Source organism: Panicum virgatum, chromosome 3N, assembly GCF_016808335.1.
Source record: "Panicum virgatum strain AP13 chromosome 3N, P.virgatum_v5, whole genome shotgun sequence".
In the NCBI taxonomy this organism is placed as follows: Eukaryota; Viridiplantae; Streptophyta; class Magnoliopsida; order Poales; family Poaceae; genus Panicum; species Panicum virgatum.
Window position 1 is genome coordinate 58280327 of NC_053147.1, and position 16800 is coordinate 58297126.

Below are 16800 nucleotides of genomic sequence, written 5' to 3' on the forward strand. Positions count from 1 at the left end.
TGTATAAGAACGCACCTGACGCCAGATCCAGATAGTTCCCATAGTGGGCCTCTCGTCCTCCTCTTCGCCGTACATGCCCCCGTGGTAAGGCTCGTGGCTGACCAGGGGCCGACCAACGGCTAGCCTCTCGTACGACCAAAGCTGTAGCAGTAGTGGGCACCCTGCCAAGATAGCATTCCCATGTGTCTTCATGCAGCCGTCGCAGAGTCCACGGCAAGTGGCTGCAAGTACCGCCTCACCCCAGTTGTAGGGCGGTACGTCCTCGTCCCCATCCGCAATCTCCCGTGCATACGGAAGGAGAATCCTATCGACCGAGTTGCCATGAGTGTTGTTGAACATGATGTAACCAAACAACCAAAGTAAGTACGCCTCCAGCGATCTGGTCACACTGTACTCGTCTGCATCCGCAGCCAACAGGGCAGGCTGCATAAACAATTAAGATTAATGGTTTCAACTGTCAATGGAACATTTGAATTGTAACAATTAAATTTATATATGGAATGAATACGTACTGTAAACTGTAGGAACCAGGTCTTCGAAGGACCTGCTGCTCGCGGGTGCGGGTTGATCGGACCTGCTTCCTCCACGCGGTCAACCAGGGCAAAACGGGCCTCCAGCTCATCCTTCCACGAGGCCGCCACCACACGCGGACCTACAGCCTCCCCGACGATAGGGAGGCCGAGGAGGTAGGCCACGTCCTGCAGCGTAGGAGTCATCTCCCCACACGGGAGGTGGAACGTGTGTGTCTCCGGCCTCCATCTGTCAACGAGCGCCGTCAGGAGGGATCGGTCGAGCTGAATAGGCCCAACCTCGACAAGACGGCTCAGAGTCAGTAGACCGGCCTCACGTAACCTGAAAATAAACAAAATTGTCGAAACAAAGGAATACCGACGAATACATAAGTGATAAACAATAATATTTCATTACATACCGGTCACACCAATCGTGGTGTATAGAGATCGCCTCCCCGGGTGGACGAGGACGTAGCACCTCTAGGGCTCGGTGCTCAACAGTTGCAAAGTAAGACCTGTGGCTCGAGTCGATCACTGGGTCTAGCAAGGAGTCCATCTCCATACCTGCATTCAAAAATATATGAGAACACATAGTTAAATATATATTTCATACAAACTGGACACATACGTACAATAATAGTTCATTACATACCTGTAATATTTCATTACTATAAATTAGAAATAATGAAATAAAATTGTGGATCATGACACCGAATGCCTTCCACGAGCAATTCTCGCCGATGCTCGTCTGAACGTAGGAGGTGCTCCATCTCTGGGATTTCCGAAAGGACCGACGTCAGCAGCATCGTGAAGTGCATTCTGAGGACACTTCTTGTAGTTGTGACACAATGCTCCACATTGGCTGCAACGCTTTTATGCCTTGCTCGCTTCCGACTCGTCCATACCATTCCGAATACGACGTGTCTGACGGCGGCCTTTGCCTTTCTTAGTGGCTGGATCAGGAATAAACATCTTATTCTCATTATCCTGAGTGAAAGGCCCCACAATTCCTATCCCGTATACCTCATGTCCCCAGGTGGATACAGTTGCTTCCTTGCTGAAGTACGGTGAAACAAATACTCCCGGCTGCAACGCAGACTCAGCACATGCCGCAATGAGATGGGAGCATGGCAAATGCAATAACTTAGGTTTCATGCAGGAGCAGAAGGGTTGGCCATCAACTGTAATCAAACTCTCCTGTACCACCCTATCTCTACGGATACCACGACCAGTTCTATCCTTGCATAGAACCTCAAATCTATGCTCCATTGTACCTGTCGATATGACGCGGTGCAGTTTGGCCTTTTCAATCTTCTCTTGCATATATTGTGTCACTCTTTTGCAAAACTGAATTTGGGGGTTGCTGATGTTTATGCTTGCAGCCGTGTAACGCTCTCTGAAATACTTCATGCACCCATACATGATGAACTCAACAATTCCCACAAGAGGAAAGGCACGACAAGAACGCATAACCATATTGAAACACTCTGCATGGTTCGTTGTCTGAATACCATACCATATTCCGTTGGTATCATAAAGGAATGATCATTTCTCCTTAGGTGCACCTCGAATCCAGTGTGAAAATGGCTTCTCAATTGAATCCCTAGCCTCTGCAGCCTGACTCGTGCCTGCTCCTGATGCCCTTGCCTTCACTAGCTCTGTAGTCAACTGATCAAGCATCTGCCATAATGCATTGAATTTTCTCTGTTGATTTTGGGTGCACAACCTCTTAAACAGGTTCTTAAGATCCTTGTTCTTGAAGTGCTCATAGAAGTTTGCACCCATATGCCTAATGCACCACCTGTTTTGGACATCGGGCCACAATGGAGGCGTTGTCGCAGTTCCACGTTGCAATTTCAGTATTGATTGCAGGATACCTTCATGCCTATCACTAATAAGGCACACATCTGGGCGTGCAGCAACAACATGAATCTTCACTCATTCAAGGAACCAATACCAACTGTCTATGTTCTCATTCTCAACAAATGCAAATGCGAGCGGAACTATTTGGTTGTTGCAATCTACACCGATTGCGGTGAGTATCTGACCTTTATACCTTCCAGTCAAAAATGTGCCATCAATGCAGATCACCGGAAGACAAAACTGAAATGCTCTAACACAAGCACCTATGCAAAAGAAGGCTCGTTGCATAATTCTTTGTCCCCTAGTCACGGCTGGTACGAGGTATGTGTCATAAAAGCTTCCAGGATTTCTAGCAGCAACCTGGGATAACATACGAGGTAGGTTATCATATGAAGCCTCGTATGTGCCGAACCGCATCTCCAACACCCTTTGTTTAGCCCTCCATGCCTTCAAATAACTGATGGTGTACTGGTAAGTCTGCTCAATGTGTCGAACAATCATTTTTGGCTCATAATTAAGGTTGTCCATAATAAACCCATACATTTGCTTTGCAACAAAGTCGCATGATATATTACGATGCGAGGGAAGAACTTCTGACAGCAAACAAGTGTGCTCTGTGACAATGGAACATTTCCAGTTGGACTTCCATTTTCCCTTGAATGCATGTACTCGCCATGGACATCCATCATTCACACACTTCACCTCATATTCTTTACTGCCAGACTTTACGACTCTGAATCCTCGTTTCAATGATATTGCCCATAGTCTCACAGCATCTTTTACGGCTTCAATGTTTGGATATGTTGCACCTTGCACTACCTCATTCCCTCTGTACTCCCACTCCTGATTTCGTACATCTTCTGCGACATGACTGCCAAAACCATGCTCCTTCCACTCTTTTGGCAATGAGTACTGCTCGTCATCAGATGAGCCCTCATATTCTTTCATCTCCATTGCGGTTTGATCTTCTGCCTCCATCTCGTCCACAATGCTATGTATCCTCTCTCCCTCATCAGTAAGGCCCTGTGGTCCCATGTTTTGGTTCTCTGACTATTCTAACTCATCTTGCTCAACATAATTGGTCTCTCTTCGAATACTCGGAGTTTCTTGATCTGTACAATGTTGGATTTCATTTTCTGTCTTCTCCCGGATTTGAACAAGAATGGCCAGAGGCCACCCACGCTCTAGAGCTGCTTGCATGTACTTCTGCCAGTCATCAGTGCTGTGTATCATCATCAATTCCCATAATTCACTTTCTACCTCCCAATTAACAAGAGACTGGACAGTGATCACATGTGTCAACGGATCAACATGGAACCCACGCTGCAGCCACTTACATATGGAACCAAAACTCCTTTCCAGAGGTTTATCTATGCCGCTAGATGTGCGCTTAAAGGCAGAAAGATCTACTTCATTTGGCCCATACATAACATTGTATTCACCATAAAATACTTGAAACTGCATCTTGCTCGACATATCTGTATATCACATAATACTTATCGAGTTATACTCTTTACTTCACTAACTTATTCAATAATCCGTAAAAACTAAGTATGAAATTCAACTACAACGTATAAGTATTCATAACTACGTGATGACACTCAAATTCTATACTGCATATGCCAAATTCTATTCTAAATCATAATTAATTTATAAACACGTCTCTAATAGTACTGCAATTGTAATAATAAATGCGTAGAACTAATTTTCTAAACTAATTTACTACTACGTAACTACAAACTAAAGTATCATTGAACTCCTACTTAAATGGTTCTACTATAGCACTAATTAAATTAAATTATTCACCCTACTTAAATTACTCATATTTAAATACGTAGTACTTAAATATAACAATATATAAACTAAATGTACTAACCTATAGATCACAAGTGCGGAATCCGGCAGGACTTCGCCGCTTTCCTTCTCCTCACTCCTTTCTTTTTTTCTGGATTTTTGGTGGAATTTTCGGGCTCAAATAAGGAGGGAAGGGGAGGGTTGGAGCTTTTATAGGGGGGCGACAGGCCCCCCTGCCGCGCCCGTGGGCCGGGGCGCGCGCTGGGCCCAGCGGTCGCCCGAGGCGGGGGCGACAGGCCCCTGTCGCCCGTTGGGGGGGCGACATGGCCTTTTTTTTTTCTTCCAGGGACCTCATTGCGAATTTGAAAAAAAAATTACACTTAAGGCCTGTCGCCCTATGGGGGGCGACCGGGGGTATTTTTGAAATATTTCAAAACGGACATATATTTTTGAAATTTTTATTTTTAAAAAATATAAAAAAGAAAAAACCGCTGCTACCTGCTCGTTCAGGCCACTGGGCTGCAGCGGTGCCCTTTCTGGGCTGGCTGCTAGCACAGGCCTGCCTGCGCGCGGCCTGGCAGCAACCGTGCTGGGCCGCTGTGCCCCCGCCGGCCCACATGCGTCAACCTGGGCCACGTGCCTGCGTTGGTCCGTCCGTGTGCGCCTGGCCGCCGCCGCCGTGCTGCAGGGTGCAACCGCCGCGTGCACGCAGCGATAGCTGCGCCGCCGCCGTGCGCTGCGGAGGCGGCTCCGCCGGCCGCAGCAGGCCGGGGCTGCCTTCCCCGCTCCCGTGCGCCTGCACCGCATATCGGTGCACCGTGGAGGCCAAGTCTATCAGCCAGGCCCATCTTCCCAGCATCTGCGTTCGTTTTTATTGTTTGACAAGCACGTGCCCATTTCATGGATCAACACTGATTGGTTAAGTTTCAAACTGCTGAGTGTCCTGTGCCTAAGATACTCCCTCCTTGAGGTAGTTCCATATTCAATAACTGATCTATTCAACCTTTCACTACATTGATTTCTCACGTACCAAAGTGAAGAAGATACCGAGATCAGTGGCAAAGCTCAAGAAACTAAATGGCCCCACCGTATTTCATTAAGAGGAAGCGACAACAGCTTCTCTGGTGACATACGTACTCTCAAGCACTTGCAAACTCTTAGAGAGGTGAAAGCTAATAAAGATATAGCTAACAATCTTGGGTACCTGACACAACTAAGAAGTTTGGGCATTACTGGAGTAGTACAAAGTTACACTACAGATCTATGGGATTCCATCAAGAAGATGACTGTCCTTGCGAAATTGGCAGTAGCAACTCCTGGTGGGGATGAAGTCCTTAACCTGCAAAACTTGAGACCACTTAAGAATCTTGAGAAGTTTTACTTGACCGGCAAGTTGGCAGAAGGGATGCTTTTTCCAGTAACTGAAGGTCCTTACAATGCGCTGGTCTGGATTAATACAAGACCCCCTAAGTTCCTTATGTCAAATGGTAAACCTTGTTTATCTTAACCTGTATTGTGCATACGATGGGGAATCCTTAGTATTCTGTTCTGGATGGTTTCCAAAGCTCAAGCAAACCTCGGGAAGCTGGAGAATCTGAGATCAATTCAGAAATGTGATGGCGCCATTACAAACCTAACATACCTAGAAGTGCATGAACTATGGAATCTTAAAATTGTTCCTGAAGGCCTTAAACAACTTAAGTTGCTTCAGCACTTATGCACGAAAGATGCCTGGAGAGTTCGCGGAGAAACTGGAGGGAAGCTGCCGGGGATTTGTTCAGCACATTGCCAACATGGAATGCATGTGATCCCCTCTCTTTAGCTCTTGTAATAATTATGTTTGGTCTGTTTGGTTGACTCCTTAACGCCTCATGGCCGGTCATGAAGGAGGATTGTTTTTATTTCGGACTTCTCTTTATTGTGTTCCCCGAAGAAAATTAAAATAAGTAGTCACATTTTGTCCAAAAATTTAATGAGAGTTGTAAGAGAGCATAGTGAAGATTATCGATTTGGGCATGGTTTTTTTCCGTAAAGATTTTTCTAGTAAAAATCATAACTCATATTATATATTTTCGGATTATTTACTAACAAACACTCAAACAGTACCGGCTCCGGCATCCCATTGTTTAGAAGCATTAACTTTGTTGGAGTTTACTGCATGGTTCTGACAAGGTGCAGTGCATGAAATATATACAGACACAACAACAACATAGCCTTTTTTCCCAAACAAGTTGGGGTAGGCTAGAGATGAAACCCGAAAGAAAAAAGTTCAAGGTTCAGGCACATTGATAGTTAGTCTCCAAGCGCTCCTATCCAAAGTTATCTCTTTAGAGATATTCCAATCCTTAAGGTCTCTTTTAACCAACTCATCCCACGTCAGTTTAGGTCTACCTCTACCCCTCTTTACATTATCGACCCGCTCAAGAACTCCATTACGCATCGGCGCCTCAGGAGGCCTTCGTTGGACATGTCCAAACCATCTCAGCCGATGCTGAGTAAGTTTCTCCTCAATTGGTGCCACCCCGACCCTATCCCGAATAACTTCGTTCCGGACTCTATCCCTCCTTGTGTGCCCGCAAAACCACCGCAACATCCGCATCTCTGTTACACTCAGTTGCTGCACATGTCGTCTTTTTGTAGGCCAACATTCAGCACCGTATAACATCGCCGGACGAATTGCTGTCCTATAGAATTTGCCTTTTAGCTTTTGTGGCACCTTCTTGTCACAAAGGATGGCAGAAGCTTGCCGCCATTTCAACCAGCAAGCTGAAATTCTATGCCTAACATCTTCATCAATGTCGCCATCCTTTTGTAGCACCGATCCTAAATACCGAAAAGTATTCTTCTGGACCACCACTTGCCCATCTAGACTAACGTCTCCCCCTCATGCCTAGTCGCGCTGAAATCGCACATCATGTACTCGGTCTTGGTCCTACTAAGTCTGAACCATTTCGACTCTAACGTGCGTCTCCACAGCTCTAACTTCCTATTAACCCCTGCCCTACTCTCGTCAACTAGCACTACATCATCAGCAAAGAGCATACACCAAGGGATCTCACCTTGGATATCCCTTGTGACCTCATCCATCACTAAAGCAAATAAATAAGGGCTCAATGCTGACCCCTGGTGTAGGCCTATGTTAATAGGAAAGTTAGTGGTGTTGCCATCACATGTTCGGACAAACGTCGTCGCATCCTTGTACATATCCTTAATGAGGGTAATGTACTTAGTTGGGACTTTGTGCTTCTCCAAAGCCCACCACATGACATTTCTCGGTACCTTGTCATATGCCTTCTCAAGGTCAATGAAGACCATGTGCAAGTCCTTCTTCTGCTCCCTATATCTCTCCATCAATTGTCGTATTAAGAAAATCGCCTCCATGGTTGACCTTCCAGGCATGAACCCAAATTGGTTTTGGGTCACACTTGTCACTCTTCTTAGGCGATGCTCGATAACCCTCTCCCAAAGCTTCATCGTATGGCTCATCAGCTTAATCCCACGGTAGTTAGTACAACTTTGAACATCGCCCTTGTTTTTGAAGATAGGTACTAATATACTTCTCCTCCATTCTTCAGGCATCTTGTTTGACCGAAAAATGAGATTAAAAAGCTTAGTTAACCATACTATTGCTCTATCTCCTAGGCATCTCCACACCTCAATGGGAATACCATCAGGGCACATCGCTTTACCTCTCTTCATCCTCTTCAAAGCCTCCCCGATCTCTGCCTCCTGAATTCTCCTCACAAAACGTCTGTTGGTATCGTCAAAAGAGTCATCTAACTCAAGGGTAGGGCTCTCACTCTCCCCATTAAACAACTTGTCGAAGTACTCTCTCCATCTATCCATGATCTCCTCATCCTTCACTAGCAGTCGATCTGTCCCATCCTTAATGCATTTGATTTGGTTGATGTCACTTGTCTTCCGCTCGCGGATCCTAGCCGTTCGATAAATGTCCTTCTCCCCTTCTTTCGTGCCTAGCCGCTGATATAGGTCATCATACGCTTTCCCCTTTGCTACACTCACAGCTCGCTTTGCAACCCTCTTCGCTAATTTATAGCCCTCGATGTTGGCTGCACTCTTGTCAAGATGGAGGCGCTTGAAACACTCCTTCTTCTCCTTAATAGCCCTTTGCACCTCGTCGTTCCACCACCAGGTGTATTTCCCCTCCTGTTTGCCTCCCCTACTCACGCCAAACACCTCTGAGGCCACCTCCCGAACACATATTGCCATATTTAGCCACATGTCATCTGCGTCTTCTCCTTCTTCCCAAGGCCCCTCACCTAGCATCATTTCCTTAAACGCTTGTGCCACTTCCCCTCTAAGCTTCCACCACTTTGTTCTCGCAATCCTGGCACATTTGTCCCGGTGGACACGTACCCGAAGACGAAAATCCGCCACCACAAGCTTGTGTTGAGGGACAACACACTCCCCAGGTATCACCTTACAATCTAAGCAATCACGTCTATCCTCCCTCCTAGTAAGGATAAAGTCGATCTGGCTCGAGTGTTGTCCACTACGAAACGTCACAAGATGGGATTCCCTCTTCTTAAACACGGTATTCGCTATCAACAAGTCGTAGGCTAACGCGAAGTTCAACACATCCTCCCCCTCTTGACTCCTGCTACCATACCCAAAACCCCCGTGCACTCGCTCGAACCCTACATTAGTCGCACCCACATGGCCGTTGAGATCTCCTCCTATGAAGAGTTTCTCGCTGGTAGGCACGGTACTAACCATGCTATCTAGATCTTCCCAGAACTGCATCTTGGTGCTCTCACTAAGGCCTACCTGAGGGGCATAGGCACTGATCACATTCAAAACCGAATCTCCAACTACCAACCGGATTAGGATAATCCGGTCGCCTTGCCTTCTAACCTCTACGACTCCATCCTTAAGGCTCCTATCAATCAAGATGCCTACACCATTCCTACCCGGAGTTGCTCCCGTGTACCAAAGCTTGAAGCCAGTATCCTCAACCTCCTTCGCCTTCTGGCCCTTCCATTTAGTCTCCTGAACGCATAGAATATTTACACGCCTCCTAATTGCTACATCAACTAGCTCTCGCAACTTACCCGTTAGGGACCCTACGTTCCAGCTACCTATACGAATCCTAGTTGGCTACCTATATGAAATATATACAGACGTGGGTAAATTTTCGTGTGAAGTAAATAAACTTTCTTGTCCCTATCTCAATTAAGAATCTACAAACTCAATTAACAAATAATTGTCCTTGTCTTTTACTGTTTAAACTTTTTTGAATTACTGTTTAAACTTTGACTATGTATACTTTGTTCACGGTTTTAGACTGGAATTCTGCTAATCCTTCTCTTTGTTCCGAGCTCAACAATTTTAAGACTTTAAAATATTTAACAAAACAATGTATATGATATTTGTGAAAAATAAGTGGGCAAAGTTTGAATAGCAAAGTTGACCGCAATGATTATTTTGAAACCTGTTTGCTAGAATGTTCAATCCTCAGACAGGAGGCTTGCAAGATGCTACGCCATCTCCAGGGAACCATCCAAATTTTCTTGGATTCCATTTATTTTTATTTCAGCGAGAAAACATGCATGCCTGATTCTTTTCAGCCGATGAATCAACCAGTAAGGAGACCTCCTTGGTACATCACCATCTCTGAATTGTGCAGCAGTAGAAAATCCTGGCATGACAAGTTCATTTCAGCTGACCAATCAGATGGGAGATTCGCAACCTCTGAAACCTCATGACTCGTTACAATCTGAAAGCTGGTCAGTTGTACCGATGCTTATCTTGTTGACACCGGATTTTGTTAGATCCAATGTAGTCTGAATATGAAGCAATCAGTTGTTGGTGTACTTGGTAGTTGCCAACAGAACCATGCAAGTACGAGGAGTTCACATGTAAAGACAAGAAGCTAATAAGACTTGCATGCACATACGTGGTCATCGTTAATCAAATATAGTTAGCACCTGGCTGAATTATTTTATTATTGATTATGGAGGCAAGTCAAAGCAAAGGAGGCTTCACATACAAGAGGGCCAGGGGCAACACGTGCATGGCAAGATAATTGAAAGCATGTTGCCGCACAGGAAGGAATCCAAGGTAATCACGTATGTAGATCCGCGTGTTCGTGGATGGATCGGAAGGAAGCTTCATGTGCGGAAGAAGCTAGAGGATCAAAGGAAGGAAATTGCATGCACATATATCGGGATGAAGTGCATGTACGTGCAAAACAAAGCTTATGGCTGGTCCCCATAATTAAATATGTGAGATAATTATCTACCAAGTGCACGTGGAGGCAAGTTTGATTTAATAAAGTAAGAGCATGAAAGCCAGCACGTATACTGCACACACGAGGTCTTGGCGAGGACGGATCGGCGAGAGGCTTCATTAGCAAGGATTCTACATAAGGGAAGTTAGAGTTCGAATATCTTAGTATTTTCTTTTAGTTTAGATTTTGCTTATCAGGCAAGTTAGTCCAGGCTATAAATATGTACTCTCGTCCATTGTAAAAGGTTTGTCACATGACCAATACAAAACAATTTACTTTCTCAAGTACTTTTACCTTTCTGCCTTAGAAGTAGGAGTAATGTAGATTTTTGATGAGTTCTTCAGCAAGCTGGGCTGCATCGCTTCGATCTCCAGTTCGCCGCGGTCTTCGTCTACCAGGAGTTCTAGGCTTTAATCACCGGGCGCATCACTGTGGTTTCGGCTAGATTCGCCTACAAGTTACCGGGTATCCCAGATCTCAACTTCCGGCCGCATCGCTGTCGTTGAATCTGGTTTTTATCCATCAATTATCGAGTACCTTTGGATCTTCGGCCAACAACACATTCGCTTCTATCTGGATCTACGGTATTCATCAGTTATCGATTTTGCCCTATCTTGTGAGCGTTATCTCTTACTACATGTGGTAGAATCACAATTATTCTAGCCTTGACTAAGATTGCATCCGCTGATTTATCTTTAATCTATCGTCTTGTTGTTCAGATTGATTTAATTAGTTTTATCTTGAGAAAATAGACGATAGGTTGTTCAATAGCCTGTTGCATCTTAATCTTGGCTGCTTCTCAAATGATGTCCGGAACGAGTTCTATCGTGGAATAGATCTATTGACTGGTGAGATTAGATTAATCATTTGCTAGTAGTATTTCTAGACTGCAACTTCCGGGCGCATCGCTGTTGTTTCATCTAGAAATACTGGTGGTAATGTTATTCGAAGCATCATTGGCTTATGGTCCTGTTCATGGTGGATTAAAAGCCCAATGACACTCTGTTTTCTATTGGCTTCCTAGCCGATAGCTTATGAGCTTTATTATCATTAATTGCATAAATATAGTTTGGAGAACCGATGAGTTGCTTATACTCATCAAGATGTTGGAAATCGGCCTCATGGCGAACTATGCTGTTATTCATTTATCATGGCCGATTATTTATTTATCATATTTTATTCTGCTGTGCTGTTATCGCTACTGGTGCCAGGATGAAATCGGCTTGATTGGCCGATCCCCTTTGACTTTAGAAGAATTATCTTCACCTTGTCAGTTGAATGGTTAAACTGACTGGCACGCTTGGTTTGCATTCTGAAGCTTTGGCGCACAGTGCCTTCAGGTTCCAATGTGTTGAATTTTGCGTCAACACATCTGAGTCAAGAAACAGACATTAGTGAACACAGGTGCAAAGAACGGTTTGGGATTTTGCAGGTAGTTTTCCAGCTGCTCAAGTTTGTTCCCCGGAAACATGTACAAACGATTTAAAGCTGACAGAACCAGTGTTGTCCAGATCAGATTAATGAGTTTTCAGCAATGTATGGTGTCATTATCTAGGTGTGGTTTCCATGGTTGACATCTGTCGTTGTCCATGAATAGGCCGTGGCTCTGTTAGATTTGAACACCGAAAAGAATCTCAACCTGGTTTTACGGATTCAATTTGGATTCGGAGCAAGCCATGTTTTAGAGATCTGGGTTAACATAAGAACAGATGGCTTTGGTGGAAGGTGTGATCCATGTTCTTTTTCTTGTTCGTCCCCTTTCCTTTGGCTAACCATGTGCATTTACTTTTGAGACTTCCTCTACAGTATTTGCAGTATCAGGTCCAGGTGCTTGGATTGCTCCGGATATTCTTGGGATTTAGTTCGAGCGAGGATATGGATATGGATCCACACACCCCATCCATGTATGTATAATATATGTTATCTTGTCAACTGCAGAATCCAGTCATGAAAATGCATCCCGAATCATCTGTAGCTGCAGTATGTAACCAGCAAAACATATCTAAATAAAGTGGTGTCAAATCTGTATCAACTGCAATATCGTCTGAACACAACGCTCAGAAGAGTCAAGATTCAAGAGAAGCAGAACATAACGCAGCCAAGAAAAGAAGCACAAAACAAACAAGCAATTGGATCAAAGGGTGTTTAAGACAACAGAAAGTCCTTGACTGTGAGAAGGTAATTAGATAGGCTTGCATAATTCTCATTGTTTGATGAACAAACAACTCTCAACAGCAGTAAAGTACACAATCCCTCAAAAAATAAGGTACAATCCTTCACTATGATTTCGCCTCATTCTGGCACAAACGAATAACAAATGGAAATAAATTCCATGTTTGTTTCCTTTTTGTCCTAACTAAGGTGTTTCTGAAGCTTTCATTCATGCGAATTGATCTAATTCATGTCAGCACTTCTGCAGTCTTGGAAGAATGCTTTGGGTCATCTAAAACACCCATATAAGCTATTGTCAAAAAGAGTTAATTGAGCGTATCTTAAGGCCCCTTGTTCGTCCAGGTGCACCTCCCGAGAGAGACGACAAATCAAGGGCTAGTCTGTGGAGAAGTTCAGATAGAGGAACAAGTGTAAGCACCAACCCATCAGCTCATAGCATGGAATTGTATTTAAAAAAACAAGGGCAAGATGACATACAAGCTTGTAGCTCCATTTTTGGCTTCATTAGTCTCAGGTTGCAACAAAAATTCTGAGTCATGTTTGGACACAATACAGTAACTTGCGGATTGTTTACCATCCTTGATAACTGACAATAACAAAATTTACTATAAGAAAACACACACTGAAGCATCAGTGCAAACTGTAAGCAGCAAAGTTCATGAAACTTACAAAGATCATCTGAATCCTCATGATCATCATCCAGAGAAAGCAACTTCTGCAGGTTACAATAACAATTATTTAGAAAAGAAGAAGATCCTAATTGAAGTCTTGAATTGTAAAAGAGTAATAAGGCAAGATAGCAATGATCTTGGTGAATTACCTTCAAATTCTCATAGCAGGTTTCAAGGTCATCATTTACCAAAAGATGATCAAAGAGACCTGGTGAATTGGACTGATCAAGTTCAGCCCGAGCATTTCTGAGTCGTTTTTGTATCTGCTCCTCTGTTTCTGTTCCCCTGTATAACCAATTGAGCAGAGAATAAATCAAGCATGTCATCTAGTTCTTTCGCTAAAAGTTAAATAATCCATCACATGAGCTTAGCCAAACACTGCATTTCATAAACTACAGATATACCGTGCCCGAAGGCGCTTCTCTAGTTCCTTGAATGATGGAGGGCATACAAAGATGAATATCGCTTCAAGAGAAGAAGCCCTCACAGATCGAGCTCCTTGGACATCAATGTCGAGAATACACCTCTTCAATGAGAAAGCAATGGAAAGATGAAGCAGTTCACCTTTCAGAAACTTGTACAAAAATATTGTAGTAGTCTTACCTTCCCCTCATCAGTAACAGATTCAACTGCTTCAATACTTGTGCCATAAACATTTCCATGAACATGAGCAAACTCAAGAAATTTTCCCTCACTTATATCTTTCTCTATTTTGCTCCTTTCTGTAAAGTGGTAGTGAACCCCATCTATTTCCTTCTCCCTTGGAGACCTTGTAGTGTGGCTAACAGAGAATCCAAACTTTGATGGGTAGTCTTTCATCAGCTTTGCACTCAACGTTCCTTTACCAACACCAGAAGGCCCGCTAATCACAACTGGTTTTTGGCCCACACCAATTATTCCCTTGCTCCAAGAGACAACTTCTGTGCCCTTGATTTTCCGCTGCTGCTTAACGAAGGGGGTGTCAATCTGAAATAAAGGAAATAGAAGAATGTCAACTTAGTTAGGTTGGTTCTGGATATATAACGAAAAGACTGCACAAGAAAGTATAATTATAGCTTGCAGGAAAGAAGATAGGAATTAAAAATATTAAGGCCCTTTTGCTAGCATCTGGTGTATTCTAAATCAGATAAGAAAAACAATATTTGAACTCGATTAAACAATAATACATCAATTTGCAGTACGTACCTCAAGGAACCAGATGGACTCATTCAAGGGAACACCCTTCTCGATAATCAATATCTTCTCATCATTTACAGGAATAGCAGACTGTGACTTGGTCAGAGTAGGTTGTGTCCCAAGTACTGTAGGCACAGCCCTGCCATAAGATCAATAACGGGATTGAATAGCTACGAAAAAAGTAGAGTGCAAGGGGAGCACACAAAATGAAATGGTGAAGTGCTATACCAAGTCTGAGTTAGTTTGTCCAGAATTTTAACGATAATGGATGACTTGGAGTCATCATCTGATCTGCCAATAACATACTGCAAAAGCAAGAAAAAGTTTGCTAAGGTTAAGCTGGTTCATTCATATTACACCCTGGTAAGATAAAGCGAACAGACAAGACAACTGCACAAGCTATGTCAAGTTTTATGCAAATTAGCAAAGCTATGCCCAGAATCTTAGCTAATTATAAGCAGATACAGGGAGCTCATGCAGTATCCTCTGTTTGTAGGAGTATGGTACTACGGCCCCGTTTAGTTTCCATTTTTTTTTCTACAGTACTCGTCACATCGAATTTTTAGACACATGCATGAAGTATTAAATGTAGTTAAAAGAAATAATTAATTACACAGTTTGACTGATTCCCACGAGATGAATCTAACGACGTTAATTAATCCATAATTGGACATTAATTATCAAATAACAACGAAACGTGCTACAATACCCAAGCCCAAAGTTTTTCACCAACTAAACACACCCTACACTGCCTTTCGCATTTTAACGAGAAAAGGAGCAGGTCTGATCATGCGTGCTTTTTGAAAGAGAAAAGGGGCAGGGTATACTGTTGCCATTCGAATCCTACACACTCACAAGGTACCTAAAAAGTTAGCTTGAATTTTTAGGACTCTAGAAAGGCAAAGCCATCAAAATCAGGCACATCGAAATCACAGCAGGCATTGCCAGCAACAGACAAAACGCACGAATGGCCGACTGACAAACACGGGGCAACTAAAGCTAATTTGAGCAAGTTAATGCGTCCAACTCACCGTCCTGTCGCCGACGTCCACCGCACTCTGCTTGCAGTCCCTGGCGACCTTCTCCACGCTGAACTCAACGGCCTCTTCACCCTGTTGGCACGATTGAACATGTGAGAAACGCGAGACGCCCGGGCGAGCACGCTAGATGAGCCACGCGCACCACAAGAAACAGGCAAGCTGCCGGACACACACGTGTGTGCAAGCATATGAGGTGGCTAACCAAACGAAACCAAGCACCAGGCAACCAAACTCACCATGAGATGCGCCGAACCCAGGGGCAAGGCTCGCCCTCTCCGAGGCCCTGTTCACGGAAGCAAGCAGAGCCGGTTTAGGAATCACTGCAGGATCGAAGCAGGAACAGACACATTTCGGTTACTCGCAGCCGCCGCCGCCGCCGCGGCTACCCGAGACAGCCGGGCTCCCCACGGCTCGCGGGCGCAGGGACTAGAACGGGTTCGCAGGAGGGACGGAACGAGGCAGCCCCGTGGCCGGGGCAGGGCCGGCAGGTGGCAGGGGCGCGCCGGATGCGAGCAGAAGGCGGCAGGATCACCGAGCCGCACCCGACGCCCGGCGGCGGGCGCACGAGCGAGGGAAGGGGAGACTAGCAGGAGGGCCGGCCGGCGTCCGAGTGGGGGAGGAGAGCGTACCTGGATCTGGACCGAGGCGCGAGCTCCGGAGAATGCCGCGGCGGCGGCGGCGGCGGCAAGCGGCGGGCGAGGGCGAGGGCGGCGGCGGCGGGATCGGGGGAGGGAGGGATCACGGCGGGGGGTCTCGGTTTGGTTGGAAGCGACGACCCGGTCGCGGCGGTGTCTTTATGCGACTTTTCCCTCTCCTTTTAATTTTTTTGCTTTATAATAAATGCCATTTGGACCAGGCGGTGTTGGGATTCGGTGGATCTGGTCTGCAGGGCAGCGGCCCAAACTCCAAAGCGAGCGTCCTTTTCGCTTTCCCCGCTTTGCACACCTCACCTTGGACTAGTACCTTTGCTTTTCCTTGCAATTTCCCAAGGGCGTGCCTGTCCTGGACTCGGCTGTAAGAGCAGGGCCAACAAACTTCGGAAAACATGGCCGTGTTTGGTTTTTTGCGTGAAATTACTGTAGCACGCTTTGACCGCTAATTTAGAGTATCAAATAAAGTCTAATTACAAAACCACCTCCATAACTCCTGTGTAAATCGCGAGACGAATCTAATGAGGTTTTTGACTGCGTGATTCGAGGATGGTTACTGTAGCATCACTGTAGCAAATGATCGATTAATTACCGTCATTAGATTCGTTTCGAAAAGTTACACTCATCCCTGAAAAAGTTTTGCAAATAGACTTCATTTAGTACTTCATGCGG

The 16800-nt window shown here is 44.9% G+C and overlaps 1 pseudogene; it reads right to left on the bottom strand.

Annotated features, from left to right (window-relative positions):
- Positions 1-12578: 12578 nt before the first annotated feature.
- LOC120666343 lies at positions 12579-16247 on the bottom strand (annotated as a pseudogene).
- Positions 16248-16800: the final 553 nt, after the last annotated feature.